Source organism: Petaurus breviceps, unplaced genomic scaffold (genome assembly GCF_028583685.1).
Source record: "Petaurus breviceps papuanus isolate PSGF00001 unplaced genomic scaffold, PetGlider_PUasm1.0 189, whole genome shotgun sequence".
In the NCBI taxonomy this organism is placed as follows: Eukaryota; Metazoa; Chordata; class Mammalia; order Diprotodontia; family Petauridae; genus Petaurus; species Petaurus breviceps.
The window spans coordinates 51,379,921-51,402,633 of NW_027185809.1; the positions used below are offsets into that span (position 1 = coordinate 51,379,921).

At 38.8% G+C, this 22,713-nt stretch overlaps 1 protein-coding gene and 1 pseudogene across 1 annotated transcript in view; both read right to left on the reverse strand.

Moving 5' to 3' along the window:
• Nucleotides 1-22,713, reverse strand: part of KCNK10 (potassium two pore domain channel subfamily K member 10) — a 196,525-nt gene that overhangs the window by 97,651 nt on the left and 76,161 nt on the right. The gene's annotated exons all lie outside the window — the stretch shown is intronic.
• Nucleotides 7,828-8,831, reverse strand: LOC138164493 (small ribosomal subunit protein mS40 pseudogene; annotated as a pseudogene).

The window sequence follows — 22,713 nt, forward strand, 5'->3', positions numbered from 1 at the left end:
GATAGATAGATAGATAGATAGATAGATAGATAGATAGATAGATAGATAGACAGACAGATAGATAGACAGATAGATGAATGAATTCCCTGACAATATCCCTTACACCATTTTGTGCACAATTCATTTTTAGCAATATGCTGCAGCCTACTGATCTTCTACCTATGATTTTATTCTTAGGAGATTTGGGTGTCTATAATTTGTGAATATATTAGTGCTAAGATTAATAGTGTTAAGTCACTATGTGAGTGTGTATTGTGTGTGTGTGAGAAAGAGACAGAGAGAGAGACAGAGAGACAAAGTCAGATAGAAACAGAGAGAGCAGGACAGTTGAAAGCCCTGCATAAATTTCTAAAAGCAAACCAGAATGTAAACTTCTTGAGGGCAGAAATTATTTCATTCTCATCTATTTTCCTAGGACATAGCAAAGTGTAAAGCACATAGGAAGTTTTAAATAAATGATTGATGAATTGAATTTCATTGAAAAAAACCTGTGCTCTTTCTCCTATTCAAATCTACATTCAACTTACTATCCAACTGCAGTATCTATTAAAAATATATGTTGCTGTTGTTCAGTCATTTTTCGGTTGTGTCCCAACTCTGTGTAATACCAGTTAGGATTTTCTCACCAAAGATACTGGAGTGTTTTACCATTTCCTTCTCTAGCAAAAACAAATTCTGATAAACTAACTCAGTGTGTTACCTGCCCAGATATATAACATAATCCCACAATATTCATCCATTATGGTTTTCTTTATGGAGTTAGGCTAGTCTGGTTTTAGTGGTCATTAGTCTCAAAGAATAATTTCTGCAGTCTTGGGATAATAAAATCACAAAATTTTGGAGTTCAAAGAGACTTGTGTGGCTATTTTCTCCAACCTATACCCAATAAGAATCCCCACTATAACACATACAACAAATGATCCTCTGTTCTCTGACTGGAGATCTCCAATGAGAAGGAATTCTACTTTGTAGGTAGCCCATTCTACTCTTGTACAGCTCTAATAATTAAGATGGTTTTCATGATATCAAGCCTCTTTGTAACTTCCACATATAGTCTCTGGTTCTACCCACTGAAACCAAATGAAATAAGTCAAACCCTTCTTCTAATATTTGCACACAGCTATCATGTTTCCCCTTCATCTTCTCTTCTCCAGGCTAAACATTTCCAATTTCTTCAACAAATCTTCATATGACATGAATTCAAAGGCCCATCATCATGCTGGGTGACATCCTTGAGACATTCTCCAGCTTATTAGTACCCCTTGTGTGGCACACAGGACTGAACACAATAACCTAAATGTGGTCTGACCAGGGCAAAATACAGAAAGACTATCACCTCCTTATTCTTGAAAGTTATGTCTCTCTCTTAATGCAGCCTCAGATTGCAATAGCTTTGGTGACTGTCGTATCATACTACTGATTCATATTGAGCCTGAAGTCCACAGAAACCCCAGATTTCTTCAGATGAATTGTTATCTATGTCTCTTTCATCTTTTACTTGCAATTAAAAAATTGTTAATCTGGGTTTAATTGCAATCAGCACAATGATATTCCAGGAGAATCTGGAGGACCTCCCCACCTATGGATTGGCCAGCTATAGGACTCCCTGCACAGGCTATCTTTCATGATAGTGCTGACCTATGGAGAACCTACACCATATGTCTACATTCTTATTTCTACAAAATCTTTATGGGAACAATTTATACAGGTATCATGGACATCTTTGTTGAAAGTATTTGAGGGGGCGGAGCCAAGATGGCGGAGTAGAAGCACGACCTTCCCGCGGCTCCGGCTTCCACCCTCCCCAATCCATGTAAAAAGGGGGCTCTAAACAAACTTTGGAGCTGCAGAACCCACAAAATGACACAGAGAAGCTAACCTCCCGCTGAGGACAGCCCGGCAGGCCGGCAGGAATCGGCCAGCGCAGCACTCTGGTTGCCGAGCCCAGACCCACGCCGAGGCTTTAGCCCCAGGTCGGGCCTGACCAGCCGCCAGCCAGAGGGACTCCAGATCAGCAGCAGCTGTGGCCGTTTCCAGATTTATCGATACATAGATGCGAAGGACAAGGTGAGAGGCCAGTGTAGTCTGGACTTTGGGACCCAGGAAGTGGGAGTGCGTGGCTTTTACCCCCAGAGCGAGAAACCCCTGAGATGCCAGCACAGCCTGCCAGCGCCACGTGGCGGCTTCAGCTCCTGGCCTGAAGAGTGTAGGGGGACCAAGCACCAGTCTGAGGGGTCATCGCTCTTGCTTTAACCTGCTTGGATCTGGATTGCAGTCTAGGGTGGAGGTCCTGGGGTGTGTGTCCAGCTTGCCAGAGCGTGTGGAAACCTCAGAGAGGGCACCCATCTAATACCTCCGGCAGCTGAGAAAACCCCAGCATTTGGGACGAAAACTCCCCTGTCTGGTGGCAGAGTCCTACTGTGGCAAAAAGCCCAAAAGTCAAATCATTGAGTGGCAAAATGAGCAGGCAAAGGAAACAAAGCAGACAGAAGATTCCAACATTACACTCCTATTTTGGGGATAAGAAGGAGCAAAGCATGGAACAGGAGGAAAACAGTGAAGTCAAAACTCCTGCACCAAAAGCTTCAAAGGAAAATACAAGCTGGTTACAGGCCATAGAGGACCTTAAGAAGCAGATAAGAGAAGTGGAGGAAAAATTGGGAAGAGAAATGAGAACAATGCAAGAAAATTATGAAATGAGGGTCAACAGCCTGACTGAGGAAAATAATACCTTAAAAAACAGACTGACTCAAATGGCAAAGGAGGCTCAAAAAGGCAATGAGGAGAAGAATGCCTTAAAAAGTCGAATTTGCCAGATGGAAAAAGAATCTCAAAAGCTCACTGAGGAGAATCATTGCTTCAGAATTAGATTGGAGCAAATGGAAGCTAATGACTTTATGAGAAATCAAGATCCTATTAAACAGATCCAAACAAAATAGAAGGCAATGTGAAATATCTCATGGGAAAAACCACTGACCTGGAAAATAGATCCAGGAGAGATAATTTAAAAATTATTGGACTGCCTGAGAGCCATGACCAAAGTAAGAGCCTGGAAAGCATCCTCCAGGAAGTTCTCAAAGAAAACTGCCCTGATGTTTTAGAACCAGAGGGCAAAATAGAGGTTGAAAGAATCCACCGATCACCTCCTGAAAAAGATCACAAAAAGAAAATTCCTAGGAATATTATAGCCAGGTTCCAGAATTTCCACATTAAGGAGAGAATATTATAAGCAGCCAGGAAGAAACAATTTGAATATTGTGGAAACACAATCAGGATAACCCAGGATCTGGCAGCTTCTACACTGAGGGATCGAAGGGCCTGGAATGTGATATTCCAGAGGTCAAGGGAGCTGGGATTAAAACCAAGAGTCACCTACCCAGCCAAGCTGAGTATCATGTTTCAGGGGAAAATATGGTCATTCAGTGGAATACAGGACTTTCAAGCATTCTTGCTGAAAAAACCAGAGTTGAATAGAAAATTTGACATTCAGATACAAGAAGCAAGAGAAGCATGAGAAGGTAAACAGGGAAAAAAAATCATAAGGAACTTATCAAAGTTAAACTATTTTTTTTTTTAAGCAATCGGGGTTGAGTGGCTTGTTCGGGGTTGCATGGCCAGTTGTTGTTTCTGGGTGTGGTGCTGAGTGTCTGGGCCCAGATTTGATCCGGGTCATCCCGCCACTGGAGCCGGTGCTCTTACTCACTGAGCCACCTGGCCAAAGTTGAACTATTAACATCCCTACATGGAAAAACAATAATTATAACCTATGAAACTTTTCTCAGTAGTTGAAGGGATTAGAAATATATATATATATATGTCTTTATATGAGGGTATGTGGGCATATGAATACATATGTGAATTGTGTATATACGTTTACAGGTATACATAGATAGAGGGCACAGGACCAATTTAACAGGAAGGGATGATACTTAAAAGGTGAAATTAAGAGGTGAGAGGAATATAATGAGAGGATATGGGGAGAGACAGAGTGGGGCAAACTATCTCATACAGAAGAGGCAAGGGAAAATGGTTACAATGGAGAAGAAGAATAGGAAGGCAAAAGGGAATAGGTTAACCTTATTCCTATTGAATCTGGCTTGAGAAGGGAGGGAAATACACACTAAATAGGGGATCTCACCCTCCAGGAGAATAGGGGGGGAAGGGGATGTGAGGGGGGATGATGGAAGGGAGGGCAGGCTGGGGGGGAGGGAAGTTGGAAGCACCCACTTTTGAAAAGGGACAGGATCAAAGTAGAGAATAGAACAAGTGGGAGGTGGGATAGGAGGGAGGGAAAAATAGTCAGTCTTTTACAATACATCTACTATGTTATTGTTTTGCATTAGCCACACATGTACAACCTATACTGAACTGCTTGTCCCCCCAGTGGCGGTGGGTAGCAGGGGGGGGAAAGGGAATGAATCTGGAATTGAAAGTTTTAAAATCAAATATTCAAATATATATATATATATGTGGGAAAAAAATAAATAAAATGGTGGTGGACATAAAAAAAAAGTATTGGAAGGCAAGAATCAGGCTTACATAACCACTTTTTTACACCATATTTTTATGATCATAGGTATTAAGAATATAGATATCAGGGGCAGCTAGGTGGCACAGTGAATAGAGTACCCACCCTGGAGTCAGGAGGACCTGAGTTCAAATCCAACCTCAGACACTTGACACTTAACTAGCTGTGTCACCTTGTTGCCTTGCCTTACCCCCTCCCCAAAAAAACCAAAGCAACAACAAAAAAAATTAATACAGATATCTCTATGTTTATTCTTGTGGATTTTTATCTACTCTAAGTAGAGCAAAATGGAGCTTTAAAGGCTCTCCTTCAACAAGTTGTCCCCCATACGTTTCTTAAGATCATACGAGATTCTCTGATAGATGCAGTAAAAGAGAAAACTGATCGTCTGATTATCAATATCGAGTGAAAAATAAAATTCTATCATTTTAAAAGCAGAATAGTTGAAAGATGAGCATAATACCAATATCATATCATTATCAGAATATATGAGGTGCAGCCAAAGAAGTTCATGGAATTGAATTTATAGTGTTGCGTGCCTATATTAATAAGAGAGGTGAAAAGGAGACTAAAGGAATTGTCCACACCTTAAGATACTAGAAAAGGAATAAAAGAATATCCCAAAGGAACACAGAAAAGGAGAGGTGATAAAGACAAAAAAGATTTTTTTTTTTGAGAAAGGAGTCATGTTCTGACAGAGAGCTCCCCCAGCACCCCAGGAATGTCAGTGATCCACCCCAGTAGCTGGGGTCCCCCATGGTCTGCCCCTCCCACAGCAGGCCCAGACTTCCCATTCCAGGGCTATAGTTGGGTAAAAGGCTCCAGTGAAGCCCCTGGCCAGGAAACTCACCCAGAAGAAAGGGTTGGGTTTGCATCCACTCATACACACTGGTTCCAGAGCAGCTTAGTCTCTGAGACCTAGCCTGTCCAGCTAAGGCTTTTCTAGACCTGTCTCTGTCCTCTCCCTCCCCCAAAAATATTTTAGAAAAAAGCCTTTAAAGAAGGTGTAGTTTGGTACCAAGGCAGTGACTGATGCCTCCCCTCCTCACAACACACACACGGATATGAGCCCTGTTTCCATAAAGTTTTCTTTCTGTCTGTACACTAAGCCTAGCCGGAGTTTTCAGGATAAGATCCCCACAATTAAAAAAGAAAAAACCCAACTTCATCCCTTCCAGATTCAAAGAGATTTACAAAGTCCTATGGTGCAGCATCAGAGAGGGAAGGACAAAATAGCCTTAGGAGTTAACCATCCCCTCTAGCCTATATTCCTAGCCTCTATTCCCAGGTCAATAGAAAATTGGCTTAACATATTGTCAAAAATTACGTTGACTCAGTACCCATCATTCCCAGCCCTGCTTGTCAAACAGTGTTGGGAAAGGCTGGTGAGGAAGAAGGCACTGTCTGCAGCTTTTTGTATCACCTGCTTTTTGTTATGTACTCCTACCTGCAAATTGTCACATTCTTGCTACCTATGGAAGAACTGATATTCAATGGCCCAACTTCTTTTGCCGAGGTGAATGCGTTGGGATTGTCTGTTACCTATAAAAGCTATCCCCACCTTGAAACCATTGGTGATCTCCAGTGATCAACCATCGGTGGGTTGCTACCTTCACCTACTTGTAATAAAATCCTTTTAATTCTCAAATACGAGAAAAATAAAATTGGCTTAAACATTAAAAAAGAAATAAACACTAGAAATAAATTAATATGGTGCACTATCAAAGATACTTTGTATTAATTCATTTTGATTCAATAATTAAACACCTGCCTTCTGGGGCATAAAGAAGCAGGAAAAAAATTAGAGAATTGTATGTAGTCTGATTTGACTGGAATATAAGGAAAGGGGAGTAAAAATGGAAAATAAGGCTAGAAGGGTTGAGTATATTATGTAGGTGACTGAATTAATAAATAAAACCAAGAACTGTTGGGAGGGAGGGGTTAATCCACAGAAATTAACAAACCCTTTAGCAAACTTTAAACAACCAAAAGTAGAAAGGAAAAAGAAGAGATCACAACAAATACAAAGTAAATTAAGGAAATCCTCATTTTTATGCTAATAAATCTGAGAATTTAAATGAAATGGATGACTAGTTGCAAATATATAAATGTATAAATTGACACAAAAAGAAGTTAAATTAACCAGTCTCAGAGAAAGAAATTAGATCAATTTTATCAATTTAAACACCACACCATAAAAAGCACCTTGTCCATAAGAATCCATAGGTGAATTTTCCCATACTTTCAATGAAAAAATAAACCCTGAAATAAAGAAATGCAAATTCATACCAAATACTTTTAAATTCAATTCAATTCAATGACTATTTAGCATTTATTATGTGGAGTCATTCAATAAACATATATTAAGTGCCTATTATGTGCCAGGCCCTCTAAGTGATAGGGATAAAAAAAAAAAGGCAAAAGGCAGTCCCTACCCTCAAAGTCTAGTGTACAGCACGCTGGTAATAAAAAAGATGAAACAAGACAAAAACACTTTCTTCAAGAATCTTACAATTTTGCTAAAGTGATAAGACTAACACAAAAATAACTTCAATGCAAACTATATTATAGTCAATTCATTGGCCAGACCCAGAGAAAAATGAGGTATTCAAAAAGGGAGACATCTTTTCACAGTTGGAGGATCATGGGAGACTTCATGGAGAAGGAGACACCTAAAATTGGCCATGAAAGATGGTGGAGCTATGGAGGAAAGATGACTTCAAACATTCGGGACAATATACCCAAAAGTACAGAGGTAGAAAATTGCAAGACAACACTGAGGAACAGTAAATAGCCTTATTTGATTGGAATACAGGAGAATAGTAGAATGAGATAATGGCAAATGTATGTAAAATTATGAATTATAAGATGTTTGTATGTTATTGTAGAAAATGTGGTTTTCAAGAGCCCTTCTCCAGAAGCTAAGAAATCAAATTTTATGGACAAACAATTCTCAAAAGAAAAAAAATTAACCATCCATTAAAAACCGCACAAAAGACTTTTCCAAACCACCATTAATAATGTGTCTCCTTCTCCATGAAGTCTTCCATGATCCTCCAGATGTCAAAAAATACCTCTGAAGATTTACTCCACGTCCAGCAAAATAGAAATAGTCCATATTGAAGAGGTGTGGGGAAACAGTCTCACTAATAAAATGTTAACAGAGTTATGATTTGTTCAACCCACTCTGGAAAACAATTTGCAGTTATGCCAAAATAATAATAAACAAGCATTTTTTATAATGAAAGAATTTTTATTTTAAAGGGTTGAATTGACAAGTTAGGCATCCCCTACCCTGAAACTTAAAAATATGGGGTGGGGGAAGCAGCATGAAGTGGAGTTGACCAAAAACATTTATTGAGACAATGCTTCATTTTACCTTCTCCCTGTTTTCTCTTTTCCTCTAGGTCAGAGCTTGCCATTATCCTACCCATTTCTAAAAAGGGTAGGGATAAAAATCAGTTCAATTTAGGCATCAGGACTTTCTAACATCCATTCTTAAGATTTGGAGCACCACAGAGTATATCCACCACTTCCTTTTTAGGGAACACTTGTAGATTCCTCTTCCTCAGGGAGAACATTAGTTTGAGATGCAAGTATGGGCATCATTTCTGGTGGGGGTCCACTCTCTTCCTTAAGGTGGCCTCGATATAGCCTTCGAAGACGGGCCAGCTCTCTCTCAGGTGGCTGCTGCCAATTGTACCATGGATACCAGGAGATACCTGCAGCTAGGGCAGGAGCCACTGGGGTACAGCCCACAGCTCCATGGGAGTTGCTGAAATCAGTATCTCGTGGCTGTACCAGTGGGATGTGGTAACTAAGAAAACCATGGTCTGTGGCCTTCAGGATAACCTCTGTCAGCTTCTTATGCTGCTTCATACAGACACCTGTGTATGGGGCACGGAAGATGACACCTGTGTGAGCACACACAAACTGTTCCAAGAGCTTCACATTTCTAAAATCCACGTGGAGCTTCTGATCACAGCAGATAGGGCAAGGGTTCCCAGCAACTTTGTTCCCTCGAATGCATGTCTTACGGGTTCGCTGTGGTGGGATACCACCTTTGTGGTTTCATCGCTAGTCAGCCCAGACTGGGCGGGAGCCATATCGAGCCAGGTATTCTTCAGTTTCTAGTTATTCCCAAGGAGCATCCTGATAGAGGGAGACAGGAATGGAAGATTCTTCCTCAGGGGGAGCTTTGGTGCATAGAGCCCAGGGAGTAGCCTGCACCCAAGTTGACCCCTCTGACAGGTGTGAGGACCAAGAGCCGTCTAAACAGAAGAGTTAGGAGACAGGTGGCCATCTTGGTGTACGGCTAAGGGGGGGGGTAAACAAGCATTTTTAAGACACTTACTATGTGGCGTCACAAGAGGACAAAAATGTCCATATCCTTTGACTAAGAAGTTGTACTACTAAGGTTCAATGACTGAGTGAATGAAATAAAAAAGTATTAAGCACCTATTATATGCCAGACACTATGCTAGAGACTGAGGGTCCAAATAGAAAAGTGAGATAGTCCCTATCCTCAAGGAGTTTATATTCTAGTGGGGAACAGGGAAAACACACATAGGAAGGTGATGGCCAAAGAAGAGAGATTTAGTTTGTTAATAGAGTCATAGAATGGTTGATTGCCACAACCCTTCCAGAAGCAATTGCAATGTTGATTTGATTACTGTTCCCCAGGCAAAAGGTGGAAAGGGAGAGAGTGGGGCTGAGGTGACAAAACAAATAGATAGCAAGATATCTGAAGTTATTCCGTATTAGATGGGATATGGTCAAAGAAAGAAAGGTCTTATATACACTTAAGTGTTCATAATAGCATTTTTTCATGCTAGCAAAGAACTGGCAACAAAATTGAAGCCCATTGACTTGAGAATGGCCCTCTGGGTCCCTGGGTGTGACCTTTTGACTCAGTCCAAGTCATACAGACCAAATCCTTTTATTAAGGAGATTTGTTCTGTGAAGTCTGGATTCAGTCAAAGGGTCATACTTGAGGACCTAGAGGACCACATGTGGCCTTGAGGCTGCAGGTTTCCCACCCCTGGGCTAGAAAATTGTAATCTATGAAAGTAATGGACCATTACTATTTTGTAGGAAATGACAAATACGAAAAATTCAATAAAACATCTGATGACTCATGAACTAATGCAGTGAAGTAAGTAGAACTAGGAAAATAGTATGTATAATATAAGCAGAAATAATAATGAAACTGACAAAGAGTAGCCCCACAACACTTGAAAAATTCACCTCCCTCCCTTCATCTCAAAGATGAAGTGAAACATTATAGGTATGTAATATTTCACATGCTGTCAGAAATGATCGATGTATTGGTTAATTCTGTTGAACTGTGATTTTTTTTTTGCTTCCTTTTAAAAACTTGTTACAAGGGAAAGCTCACTGGGTACAGGACATAGAAGAGCTATATTCAGAAATAAATTAGATTTTTTAAAGTATCAATAATAATGAAATTAAAAAATTTTAAACCATTTCTTGACTTTTTTTAACAAGAAAGACAAGATTAAAAAAAGAGGCAATTATAAACCAGTTTCCCCATTAATTCAGGTGCAGAGCATATTCCCTAAATATTACCTAAAAGAATATAGCAATGCATCTTTTTAAAAAATCCTTTAAGAACAGCTAAGATTGGGTGGCTAGGTGGTGCACTGGCCCTGGAGTCAGGAGGACCTGGGTTTGGATCTAGCCTCAGACACTTAACACACACACACACACACACACACACACACACACACACACACACAAACTAGCCGTGTGACCTTGGGCAAGTCACTTAAACCCAACTGCCCTCCAAAAAAATAAAATTAAAATTAAAAAAAATTTTAAAAAGAACAGCTAAGATTTATATTATATATATATGTATATATACAGACATATACATATACATATATATACACAGTTTAAGTTCAAAAAGACTTTCAACACAATTTAATATATGTACAAGAAAATAATTTAATCATATGGTTATTTTATATATATATATATATATATATATAAAGCAATAGATTCAGGAAAGGTCTTTGATAAGATCTAATATTAATTTATGAGGAAACTGATTAACAAAAAGAAAAAGAGGGGCTTCCCCCAATACAATAATAAGGATTTACTTGAAGTCAAAAAGTCAATATCATATTCAATCAAGTAAAATTTTAAAAACATTCAGATTAAAAACAGCAATGTAACAACTAATTCTACCACTTCTATTTTATAGAGTCAGAAACACTAAAAATCACACTAAATTGGAAATGCTAACAATCATATTAATGAAGTAAAAAAAATTAACGAGATTAACATAGTAAGTGAGGGGATGAGCATATCATTATTTGCAAATGACTTGATAATTTACCTAGAAAATGCTACTCTCAGTAATAAGATTATTTGAACGAATAAATGAGTTCATTAAATTTAAAGGATACAAAATGTCACAAAAAATAACTTGCATCCTTATGTCTATTATTTTATTAATATTAATAATTCCTTTACCAACATAAATTGCAGCTCTACTATGACTTAGCCAAAATCCTTCACGATTTGATGTGGCCAAAAAAATTATCACTTTTCGTTAATGAATCTATGCAGAATTTGCTAGGCTGGTTATTGCAATCAGACACAGTGTCTGCTGATGGACCTGTACTCAAAGCTTTTCTGGCTTGGCAAGTCCTGCCAGACCTTGAACTCTGTTGGGATGCCCTTCAAAAACCCAGGGTCACTTCCATGTCACCATCAAACATTGAAATAGGACTCAGTTGGAAGAATTCATATAGTACCAATATAGACCAAGAACACATAGCAATAGATAGAGAGATAGACAGGTAGATACACAAAGAAATAAATAAAAACTCCTTCACCACAATGATAAAACATTAAATATTTAGAAATTAATTTACTTAGATACACACATGATATTTATAGATAATTGATAATGATAAAATTGTTTTTTACAGAAGTAATCCTAATCGAAGGGACATTCAGTGTTCATAGATCTATCAGATAAATTAATCATACGGTTAATAGCAATAGATTCTGATTCTGATTCCCCTCCAATTAATTTATAGAACTAATATAATAATAAAAAAATAATAATAGGTGATTTTTTTAGATAGAATTTAATAAAAATGATAGCACAATTTACATGAAAAAAACATTTATTTTTCAATCAGATTTGTGATTTCATCAATGTGGAAAGCTCCTAGTAAGGAACTGCCTCTACTAATGTACATTAGCAGCTGCTGTGCAACATAAAAGCCTTTGACCTAAATAGTTGTTTGGGACACTGATAATTTGAATGACTTACCAGTGGTCTGTGTTGAAGGCAGAGCTTGAACCCAGTTCAGGCCAACTTTCTATTCCCTAGGTCACTCTGTTGTAGCACTAATGCAATATTCACAGTGCCCACAGTCACAATAAATATACCTGCATAGTGCTTGATCCCAAAATACAACAGACTCTCCATATTGAAGACAGAAGCAAAACATTTATTCAGACTCCAGAAAACCGAATCCCAAAACCAGTAAGTGAATTCCATCATAGTAGCAAAGAAGTTAATAAGCCACAACAGCACAGAGAGCCACAGCATCCTTTAGCCTTCCCACAAACCTAGCTGTCACAAAAGGAGGCAAACACCAACTTTTACTCACAAGCCTGCCTGTCTCCCTCGGAAGCATGCTCTCCTTTCAACTGTCTAGTTGGCTCTGACTCCCGGCTTCCTGTGCGCTCTTCTCCACCCTTAAACACACTCCTTCCACCACAGGCTCTATGTGATTACATTCAGCCTATTAGGGGGCAGAGTTTATTTTCAAAGCAGGGAAGGTCTTCAAATTCCCTTAGGCTTATTAAGCGGCAGGGAAGATCTTCAAATTTCCATTATCATTACAACTGCGAATGTGCAAGGCAACCAAGGGTTAGTGGGGCTGGAGGGGAGGGTTGGGGAGGATGGAATGGTTAATTGAGTTCTAAGACTTTAAACCTTAACATAAAGCAGTTTCCTTCAAAACTATTCAGTACTTAAGAGAGAAAAAGGAAGGAAGGAAGGAAGGAAGGAAGGAAGGAAGGAAGGAAGGAAGGAGAAAGAAAAAAATGAAATGCAGAAAAGAATAGAGATGTCAGAAATACAACAAAGTAGGTACAATTCAACAAGCATTTATTAAATGCTTACTATTCACTAGGCACTATGCTATGCACTAGGGATGAAAAAGAAAAACAAAACAATTCCTGACTTCAAGGTATTTGTGTTCTATTGGGGAAAAGAGTAAGTACTCAGAGAAGTAAATGCAAAACATACAAAATAAACATATAGTAATTTCCAGGGGAGAGAAAGGGAAAGGTCTCATCTAGAAGCTGAACCTTGAGCTGAACCTTAAGGGAGCTTTGTATTCCAAGAGGCAAATGTCAAAAGGGAAAGCATTACAGGTAGGAGAGACAGTCTGTTCAAAAGCATGGAAGTAAAAAAAAAATGCAATGTTATAACAGAGAACAGCAAGTAGTGCTCTACAGTAAGAATAGTTTCAAAAATAATTTCAAATAGTTTCAAAAAGGGGAAGTATTGTGTAATCAGTCATGCCTTCTGGAACTCCTGTTCTATTGTTAGCCAACTTATATTTCTTTCTTATCTTAGACTTCTTTCTCATTCTTTTCGTTTTCTGGCACTCACAGAAACTTGGTTCCTCCAGAAGATAATGAATCTCTAACCACTCTGTCTGGCACTAGATGTACAATCTCCCATGAATCCTATAGCATTTGGCCATAAAAAGAAATAACTCCTTGATTCTCACTGATATTTCCAAACCCAACTGCTGCTGCTATCATTCAGCAACCAAAGAATCATCCTTCTAGAGAGCCTACCCTATCCACATCCTAGTAGCAGTTAGCTCCTTATTGGCTCTCAAGTTATACTCCTTCTTTTCTCATGAAACCAGTACCTGACTCAGGGTTGTCTTCTTTGCCCCAACCCTTTCCCCTATACTAGGGAGCATCTAGATAAATAAAGGTTCCTCCTCAGTTCATCAACCTCCTCAGTTCCCATGTTCTATATCTTTAAGTCTACTTAAGTCACTCATAGGAATGGTCATACCCCTCACCTAACTAATATCATAAGTATTCTGCCGTCATGATTCAGAATGAACAAATGAATGAATAGAAAAACATGTATACAATGTTTGCTATTTACCAGGTAATGTGCTAGGTGTTTGTCCTTTCTTCTCAAAGAGGACCAATGACATCAGGAAGGTGATGTCTTGACTTATAAATGAGTTGTATTTAAATGAGGCAGCGTTCTGCAAAATCATCAATCTCACTCTCTGCTCCAGGTCATCTGAGTCCAACGGCAAGACATAGTTCAGGACAGCCAGGGATAACTCAGTTGCAGTGGGAGACCTAGGCCTTTTTAAGCTAAGGTCTTTGCCAGGTTTGTCTGAGGCCACATCCATTCAGTGATTTAAGACTAGGTAAGAAATGAGGCAAAAGATGGCCTAGTTTGCTTACTCAAAAACAAAAACAAAAAACAAAACAAATTAGGAGGGAAAGGACCTCAGGGTTTCTGGTCAGAACCAAAACAACTGCTATTCACCCTCACTCTGAGCCATCAAAACCCAAACAATTACCAAGTGAGGCTTGGCCTGGGACCTATTTTTGGCCAGTCAGTGAGAGTCTGAGTGATTTGTGTTTAAAGGCAAAGTCAAGTAGCTCCATTCCAGTGGGCTTTATCAAAGCCTGGCTTTCCAGAACTCTATTTCAAGAAATCATAAATGTAATGATGGGATAAAAGAATTAATTATTCCAGCTTTTAAAAATAATAGCATTAAATAAGTAGGGAAGAGAAAAAAAATCTACCCCCCCCCCAAACCCCAAGATATCTAGCAAGTTTTCAGCAATCAAAATTTGTATTCCTTTGGACAGAACACCCACACATAAGGGTATGATTCCCCATGTGGATAGAGGGAGAAGAGGAAGGGAAGAAGGAAGAAAGGAAGGAAGGAAAGAAGGAATGCGCCTAACTGGAACTGACCAGGTGGGTCCCCATTTGGGCAGCTACTACTACTCACAGATTGTCGCTTGTCCTTTGTTCTCAAAGAGGACCAGTGACAAACGTATTATTTGCCAGGCACAGTGCTAGAGAGTGAGCGTACAAATACAAAAGTGAGGTTGTCTTTACCTTCAAGGAGTTAAAACATAACTGGTAAAAACAACAAATACAGAGGGATTATAGCCAGGGAAGGAAATTTTGGTCTGAAGAATGAAGGGGATGGTGAGCTGATTCACAGGGCAGTTAAGACACATGACATTTCTAAAAGCAATAGTCATGTTGAGTGGGTTTCTGATGCCCAAAGCAAGATATGAAAGTCAGGAGGATGAGAGATATAAGTCTGTAGTGGCAAGGGTAATGATAAGGGGGTGTCCAGCTGGATGAGATGTGAAACATGATCTGGTCTGGCACTTAATATTTATTGTGGTCTAGGTGTGTTTGTACTCACTCACTAGTAAAATAGCTCAGCCATAAGGGTAGAAATTCCAAAGTCTTAGTGGATTAACTGAGGAACTGGTAGCATGACAGCTTTTAAATTCCTCTCTATGATCACAACCATCTATCTTTCCATCTTTCCCTGTGCCTCATGTATCCTAAATCCATTCTTTATTCTTGCTAAAAACAGTCAAGTCTAGTTATTCCACTCTTTTTTTTCTTTCTCTGGTCTCCTTTTCCTCTCTTCAAAACCTTAACCCCATAGTTAATCAGGACAACTTTAACTCATCCTCCAATGGGCTTTATCTTACTAAGTTCTCTATTTAACTAAAAGTCATTCTGATTTCCCATATTCACAACCTCATAGTCATCCATGGTTCTTTACTCTCCCCTACCAAATCAAGTGATTAGTTTTCTCTAGTCTATTTCTGTAACTTCTCTCCCATCTGCCCTCTTATTTGCTCCCTAGTTCAGACCTGTAACATCTCTCACTTGGTCTTTTGTAATAATCTGCTGATTGGTCTTTCTCTTGCTCTAGTCTCTATGCTCTCTATTCTGTCCCTTACATAGCTACCAAAAGGATATTCCTAAAGCACAGGAATGGTCATACCCCTGATCTAGCCATTATCCATAAAGTGTTCCACCTCCATGATTCAGAATGAGTAGATCAATGAATGAATAAAAAAAACATTTATTAAGTACTTATTATTTATTTGTCAGGCACTGTACTAGACAGTGAGGGTACAAATACAAAAGTGAGGTAGTCTTCACCTTCAAGGAGTTAGCATGTAATTGGAAAAAAAAATCCAAAAAACAGTATATACAGAGGAGCGGTAGCCAGAGAAGGAAGTTTTTGTCTGAAAAGTCAAAGGTTAGGTGAGTTGATCCAGAGGACAGTCTAGTGGCATGCCATTTATAGAAGCAATAACCATGTTGATTGGATTTCTGGTGCCCAAAGCAAGATATGAAAACCAGGAAGACAGAGGATATATGTGTGACGTGGCAAGGACAATGACAAGATGTTGGGGGTATTAGCTCCTTGCCCAAGAAGCTTCAGTGGCCACTGTCTATTGCTTTTAGGATAAAATACAAACTCCTCTCTTTGTATTTAAAGCCTTTCAAAATCTGGTTCCAATCTATCTTTCCAGGCTCATTTTACATTATTCCCTTCACACATTCCACATTCTAGCCAGACTGATCCTACTTGCTTTTCCTCCATACTCTGCATCCTGTCTCCTTCCACTGTACTTCTGTACAGGCTGTTCCACATGTCTGGCATCCTCCCCTTCCTCATCACTGTCTCTCTGAATCCTTAGCTCCCTTTAAGATTCAGATTAAATGTTAGCTCTTAAAATGACCCTTTCTTAGTCCTCCTAATTGCTAATGCTCTTTGCCTTCAAAATTATTTTGCATTTACTTACTTTGGTATATTTATTATTTTTCTCATTTTTTTAGTTGCATGCCCAATTCATTGATCTCCTCTTTCTCTATTTTATTCATGTAAGCATTCAAAGATATAACACTTCCCATAAGAACTGCTTTCACTGTATCTCATAAATTTTGGTATGCTGTCTCATCATTGTCATTCTCTTAGATGAAGTAATTGATTGTCTCTATGATTTGTTGTTTGACCCACTCATTCTTTAGGATTAGATTATATAGTTTCCAATTAATTTTAGTCTATCTTTCCATGGCCCTTTATTAGATGTAATTTTTATTGCATCATGATCTGAAAAGCACGCATTTAATATTTCTGCCTTTCTAGATTGAATTGTGAGGTTTTTATGCCTTAGCACATGGTCAATTTTTGTGTATGTGCCATGTACCACTGAGAACCTTCCTATCCCCATTCAATTTTCTTCAGAGGTCTACCATATCTACCTTTTCTAAAATTCTATTCACCTCCTTAACTTCTTTCTTGTTTATTTTGTTGTTAGATTTATCTAGTTCTGAGAGAGGAAGGTTGAGGTTCCCCTCAAGTATAGTTCTGTTATCTATTTCTTCCTGTAACTCCCTTAACTTTTCTTCTAAGAATTTGGATGCTATACCACTTGGATGTTTAGTAATGATATTACTTCATTGTCTATGGTACCTTTCAGCAGGATGTAGTTTCCTTCCTTATCTCTTTTAATTAGATCTATTTTTGCTTTTGCTTTGTCTGAGATCAGGATTGCTTCCCCTTTTTTTTTACTTCAACTGAAGCATAATATATTCCGCCCCAATCTTTTACCTTTACTCTGTGTGTATCCCTCTACTTCAGATGTGTTTCATGTAAGAAACATATTGTAGGATTATTGTTTTTAATCCACTCTGCTTTCTGCTTCCATTTTATGGGAGAGTTCATCCCATTCACATTTACAGTTACAATTACTATCTGTGTTTTTCTCTCCATCCTATCCCCCCCATTTATGCTTTTAGTTCTCCCTTTTCCTCCTCACTAGAGTTTTTCTTTTGACCACCTCCCTCAGTTTGCTCTCCCTTCTATTAGCCCCTTTCCTTTTCTTCCCCTTTACTCTTACTACTTCTTCCCTCCCTTCTATCCATACCCTCCCTTTTTTCCCCCTTCTCCCTCCTACTTCCTATAGGGTAAGTTAGAGTTCTATACTTAACTCATTATATTGTTTCATCTTTGAACCAAATCTGATGAGAATAAGGTTCAAACAATGTTCATCTTCCTCCTTTTTCCCCTCTACTGTAATAGGTTTTGAACCTTTTCATATGATGTTATTTACCCTTGTCTGCCTCCTCCTTTCCTCTTCTCCCAGTAAAATCCCTTTTCACCACTTAGATTTTTTTATCCATCACATCAAAGTCAACTTATACCTATGCCCCCTGTCTATGTGTACTCCTTTTAAATGTTGTAATAACAATACAGTTCTCAAGAGTTATAACTGTCATCTTCCCTTGTAGGGATAGGCAAACTGATTCATTTGTCTTTATTAATAACATGCTATCACTTTTTTTTCTTTCCTGTTTACCTTTTTATGCCTCTCTTGAGTCTTGTATATGAAGATGAAATTTGCTGTTGCCTTCTGGTCTTTTCATCAGGAAGGTTTGGAAGTCCCCTATTTCAGTGAATATCCATCTCCTTCCCTGAAAGATTATGCTCAGTTTCAAGTTGATCCTTGGTTGTAATCCAAGCTCCTTTGCCTTATGAATATCATATTCCATGCCCTTCAGTCTTTTAATGTAGAAGCTGCAAGGTCCTGTGTAATCCTGATTGTGGTTCCATGATATCTAAATTGTTTCTTTCTGGCTGCTTGCAGTATTTTCTCTTTGACCTGGTCATTTTGAAGTTTGGCTACAATATTCCTTGGCATTTAAAATTTGGGATCTCTTTCAGGAGGTGATTGGTAGATTCTTTCAATTACTATGTTATCTTTTGGTTCTAAGAACTCAGGGCAATATTCCTTGATGATTTCCTGAACGATGCTGTCCACCCTTTTTTTTTTTCATCATGGTTTTCAGGGAGACCAATAATTTTTAAATTATCTTTCCCGGATCTAATTTTCAGGTCAGATGTTTTACCAATGAGGTATTTTATATTTTCTTCTATTTTTTCATTCTTTTATTTCTGTTTGACTGATTCTTGATATTTCATGAAGTCATTAGCTTCCAATTCCCCAATTCTAATTTTTAAGGAATTGTTTTCTTCTGTTAGATTTTATACCTACTTTTCCATTTGGCCCATTTTACTTTTTAAGGAGTTCTCTTCAGTGAGTTTTTGTGCCTCCTTTTCCATTTTGCCAATTCTAGTTTTAGGGAGTTGTTTTCATCAGTATCCTTTTTCCATTTGGCCAGTTGCATTTTTTAAGGACTTGAATTTTTTTCCCAATTTTTCTTCTACCTCTCTTATTTGACTTTTAAAATCCTTCTTGAATTCTTCCAAGAAGGTTTTTGGGGCTTGAGACCATTTCATATTCCCCTTTGAGGTTTCAGATGTGGGTATATTGACAATGTTCTCCTCTTCTGAATTTGTGTCTCCATCTTCTGTATACCCATAATACAAATCTACAGTTGTTGTCTGTTTCTGCTTTTTGCTCATGGTGTTTGCCTGTTTCCTGGCTCCCAAAGTTGAGCTCTCCTCCTGGAGTGAAAGCACTGACCCAAGCTTCTTGTGCTGGAAGCCTGGGACCTGGTCACTGGCTTTGTGTGCTGGGGCCTCAGGGGCTGGAAGCCGGAGGTTGTAGGGTTCTGGTGGATCATCTGGTGCTGAGCTGGGGTTAGCAACACTGGAGCTCTTGGGGTAAGGAGTCTGGCCCCTGGGGGACCCCTGCTCACTCAGGTTTCTTTAAAGCACTTGAATGTTTGGCTGCTGAGGATGTCTGCCAACCTGAAGCTGTGCCTCCTGGAGTTGTGCTTCCTGGACTTATGCTGAAACACCAGAATTTTTGGCTGCTGGAGAATACCAGACAGAGCATGTGGTAGTTTTCTAAGCTATTGTCTACCATTTCCCCTGATTGTGCTGAGGTGCTGGGGGTCCTGGTGTTGGCACTTGGTAGTTGCCACTACCCTGGGACTCAGGATCTCCCCCTGGTTTTCTGAAATGGGGCTTCCTGCTGGCTTGCTGGGACTCCTCCTGTCATGTACTGCTCCCCCTACCCCAGAGCAAGAGGTGCCTTTCCCATTAATCCTGTGCTACCAGACTGCTGCACTCTGTCTTTCTGTTGGTTCCGTTGTGCCAGGGTTTTTCCTGGGGAGATATTTTCTAGATTTTCAGAGGTCAATAAGGGAGGGTGGGATCAACTTACTTCTTACTCCACCATCTTGTCTCCCAGAAGTGAAACTCCTTGGTATATTTATAAAAATATAATTTATGTAGTGCTTTACGGTTTGCAAAGCACTTTACATATGTTAAGTCATTTGATACCTGCAACTTACTAGGACATTTTACAGATGAAGAAACTGAAGCTGAAAGAGGTTAAACAACTAGCCCAAGGTCACATTAACTAGTAAGTGCTTAAACAAGACTTGAACTCCCGTCTTCCTGAGTCCAAATAGCCAAGATCTATCCATTGTATCACCTAGATGTCTATAACTAAACTTGTATTTATATTCATTTGCTTCCTTCAAGGAAAATGCAAACTCCTTGAGGGTTCCAATTTTTTCATTGCCTTTGTATGCCCAAAGATTGGTTCAGTTCAGCATCTATGATAATGTAGGTGCTTAACAAATGTTTGTCAAATTAAATTGAATCAGTAAAAGACAGTGGGCTAGATGACCTCTGAAATCCCTTCAGGCTTTAATGATTTGAAGACTTATGCGTTCATATAGAAAGATGAACACGGGCAAAATTATTTTTCCTGCCTTGATTCCCCATTTGCGATTTTATTTTCTGGAACCATGACCATTTTCATTATAATCCTTTTAATTTCTGACTTAAGGAGATTTAGGTCTTCTTGACTTCCAAGTGACTCAGCCAACAGGCACAGGGACCATGACAACAAGGCTCCTGATGCTACTGGGGACCTAAACATCACTACAAGCTCAGTCTTGTAAAAGACAAATAACTTTCTGCTTGATCACTTTGCTTGTGATATAACAATGCTCCTTATTTTGGTAAATCAATCAAAAGGTATTCCAGCATTCTCTGAAGGTTCAGTCACTTGAAACAAACAAAGCCCCAACGCAGGCAGTGGTTTACAGCATGACATACTGTGTATCACCTGCTGCTGCCTTATTTGTTATTGAAACTTCCTAAACAAAAGATAATCCATTTAATATGACATAGATCCCTTCTGTGGGGGGAAAAGGGGACAGAAAGGGAAAAAGGAAGGAAGCAAAGAGGAGGGTAGGATTGTTAGATCCCACTGTTCTTCAAAAGTATGGGGATTTTCATAGTCTGATTAGCAGTGACCTAATGCCATGTCAATTGCTAAATAATCACAGAATTATAGGATGTTAAATCTGTAGATATCATATAATCCATAGGTTCTTAATCTTTCTTGTGTGCAATGAATCTTTTTGGCAATCTAATGAAGTGTATGGATCCCTTCTTAGAATGTCTTTAAATAGAGAAAGTAAAACACATAGTATTATGAACATGAAAACCGATTCAACTGAAATTCAGTTACCAAAATATTTTTAATAACAAATTCACAAACCCTAAGCTAAGAACCTCTAATAGCAGTCCAACCCTGGTGTAACCTCGGGCAAGACACTTACTGTCTCCGAAGCTCAGTTTCCTCACAAATAAAATGGAGGTGTGACCACTGGCCTGAAGAGGCTGAAGAATGCAAAACAAAGTCAGAAAGCACATACCAGTCTAGTTTGACTGGAAAATAGAGGTGAGAAGGGGAACAGAGTGATATGAGGCTGGACAAATAGACTGGAGCCAGAGCGTAGAGGGCTTTAATGGATTCCATAAATCCAATCCTTGCCATGCAATGAAGAAAAAAACAATCAACCACTATTTATGAAGTACCTACTTCAGGCAGGATACAGTGCTAGCTGCTGTGAATACAAAGTACATGTATACATAAACATACACAAAATAAATACGAATCAAATGCAAGATAGTTTGGGGATAGAGGTTGCTAGCAAATGAAGAGATGAGGAAAGGTTTGAGCAAAAGATGAAATAAGTGTAAAAAGAAATAAGGGGTTCTTAAAGGTAGAGGTCAGGAGGGAAAGCACATGAAGATTAAAGATAACATGTTGTGTGTGAGGAACTGTCTAGATTACAGACAAAGAGAGTCAGAGTAATACATAGTGAAACTGAAAAGGCAAGTCGGAGCCAGACTGTGGAAGGGCATTAAAAGCTAAAATGAGGAATGTATTTTTTATTCTGTAGGCAAAAGGAAGCATTGGAGTTTATGAAGTAGGGGTATAATATGATCAGAGCTATGCTTAAAAGAAATAATTTTGACATCTCTGGGGAGTGTGGATGGGGGAATTACCTTGAGTCAGAAAGATCAATTAGGAGACAATTGTACTAGCCCCAGCAAGAAGAGATGAGGGCCTGAACCAAGGTGGTAACTATGGGAATATGAGGAGACAGATATGAGAGATAGAGTATATGTAGAAACAGGAAAATTTGGCAACCGATCAGATATGTGAAATGAAGAAGAGTAAGAAGTTGATAATAAAATGTCAAGGTAAGAAATCACTCAGTAAGAAAGTTAGAAAGAAGCCTTTAGCTGTCATCTCAATTTTGCCACTTGCCAGCTGTGTGACACTGGCCAAGGAAGATAATAATAGTAATAGTAATAATGATGCCAACAACAAAAATTCATGTAACATTTTAAGATTTGCAAAGCATTTTACAAATGTTATCTAATTTATTCTCATAGCAACCTTGGAAGGTATCATTATTATCTCCATTTTATAAAAGAGGAAATGGAGACAGATAAGCTAATGACTGACCCAGGGTCACCCAGCTAGAAAGTGTCTGAGGAAAGATTTGAAGTTGGGTCTTCCTGATTCCAAGACCAGCATCCTATCCCACCCCCTAGCTGCTTCACTATCTCAATCTATGTCGATTTTCTGATCTATAAAAGGTGGGGTTGAGGATTGAATTGTATTAGAAATAGGTACAGGCCCATACCAATCAAATTACCAAACAATTATTTCATAGAGCTAGAAAAAATAATTATGAAATTCATCTGGAAGAGTAAAAGATCAAGAATACCAAAGGAATCAATGAAAAAAACCTGTGAAGGAAAGCAGCCTAGCAATACCAGATTTCAAGCTACATTACAAAGTAGTAATCATGA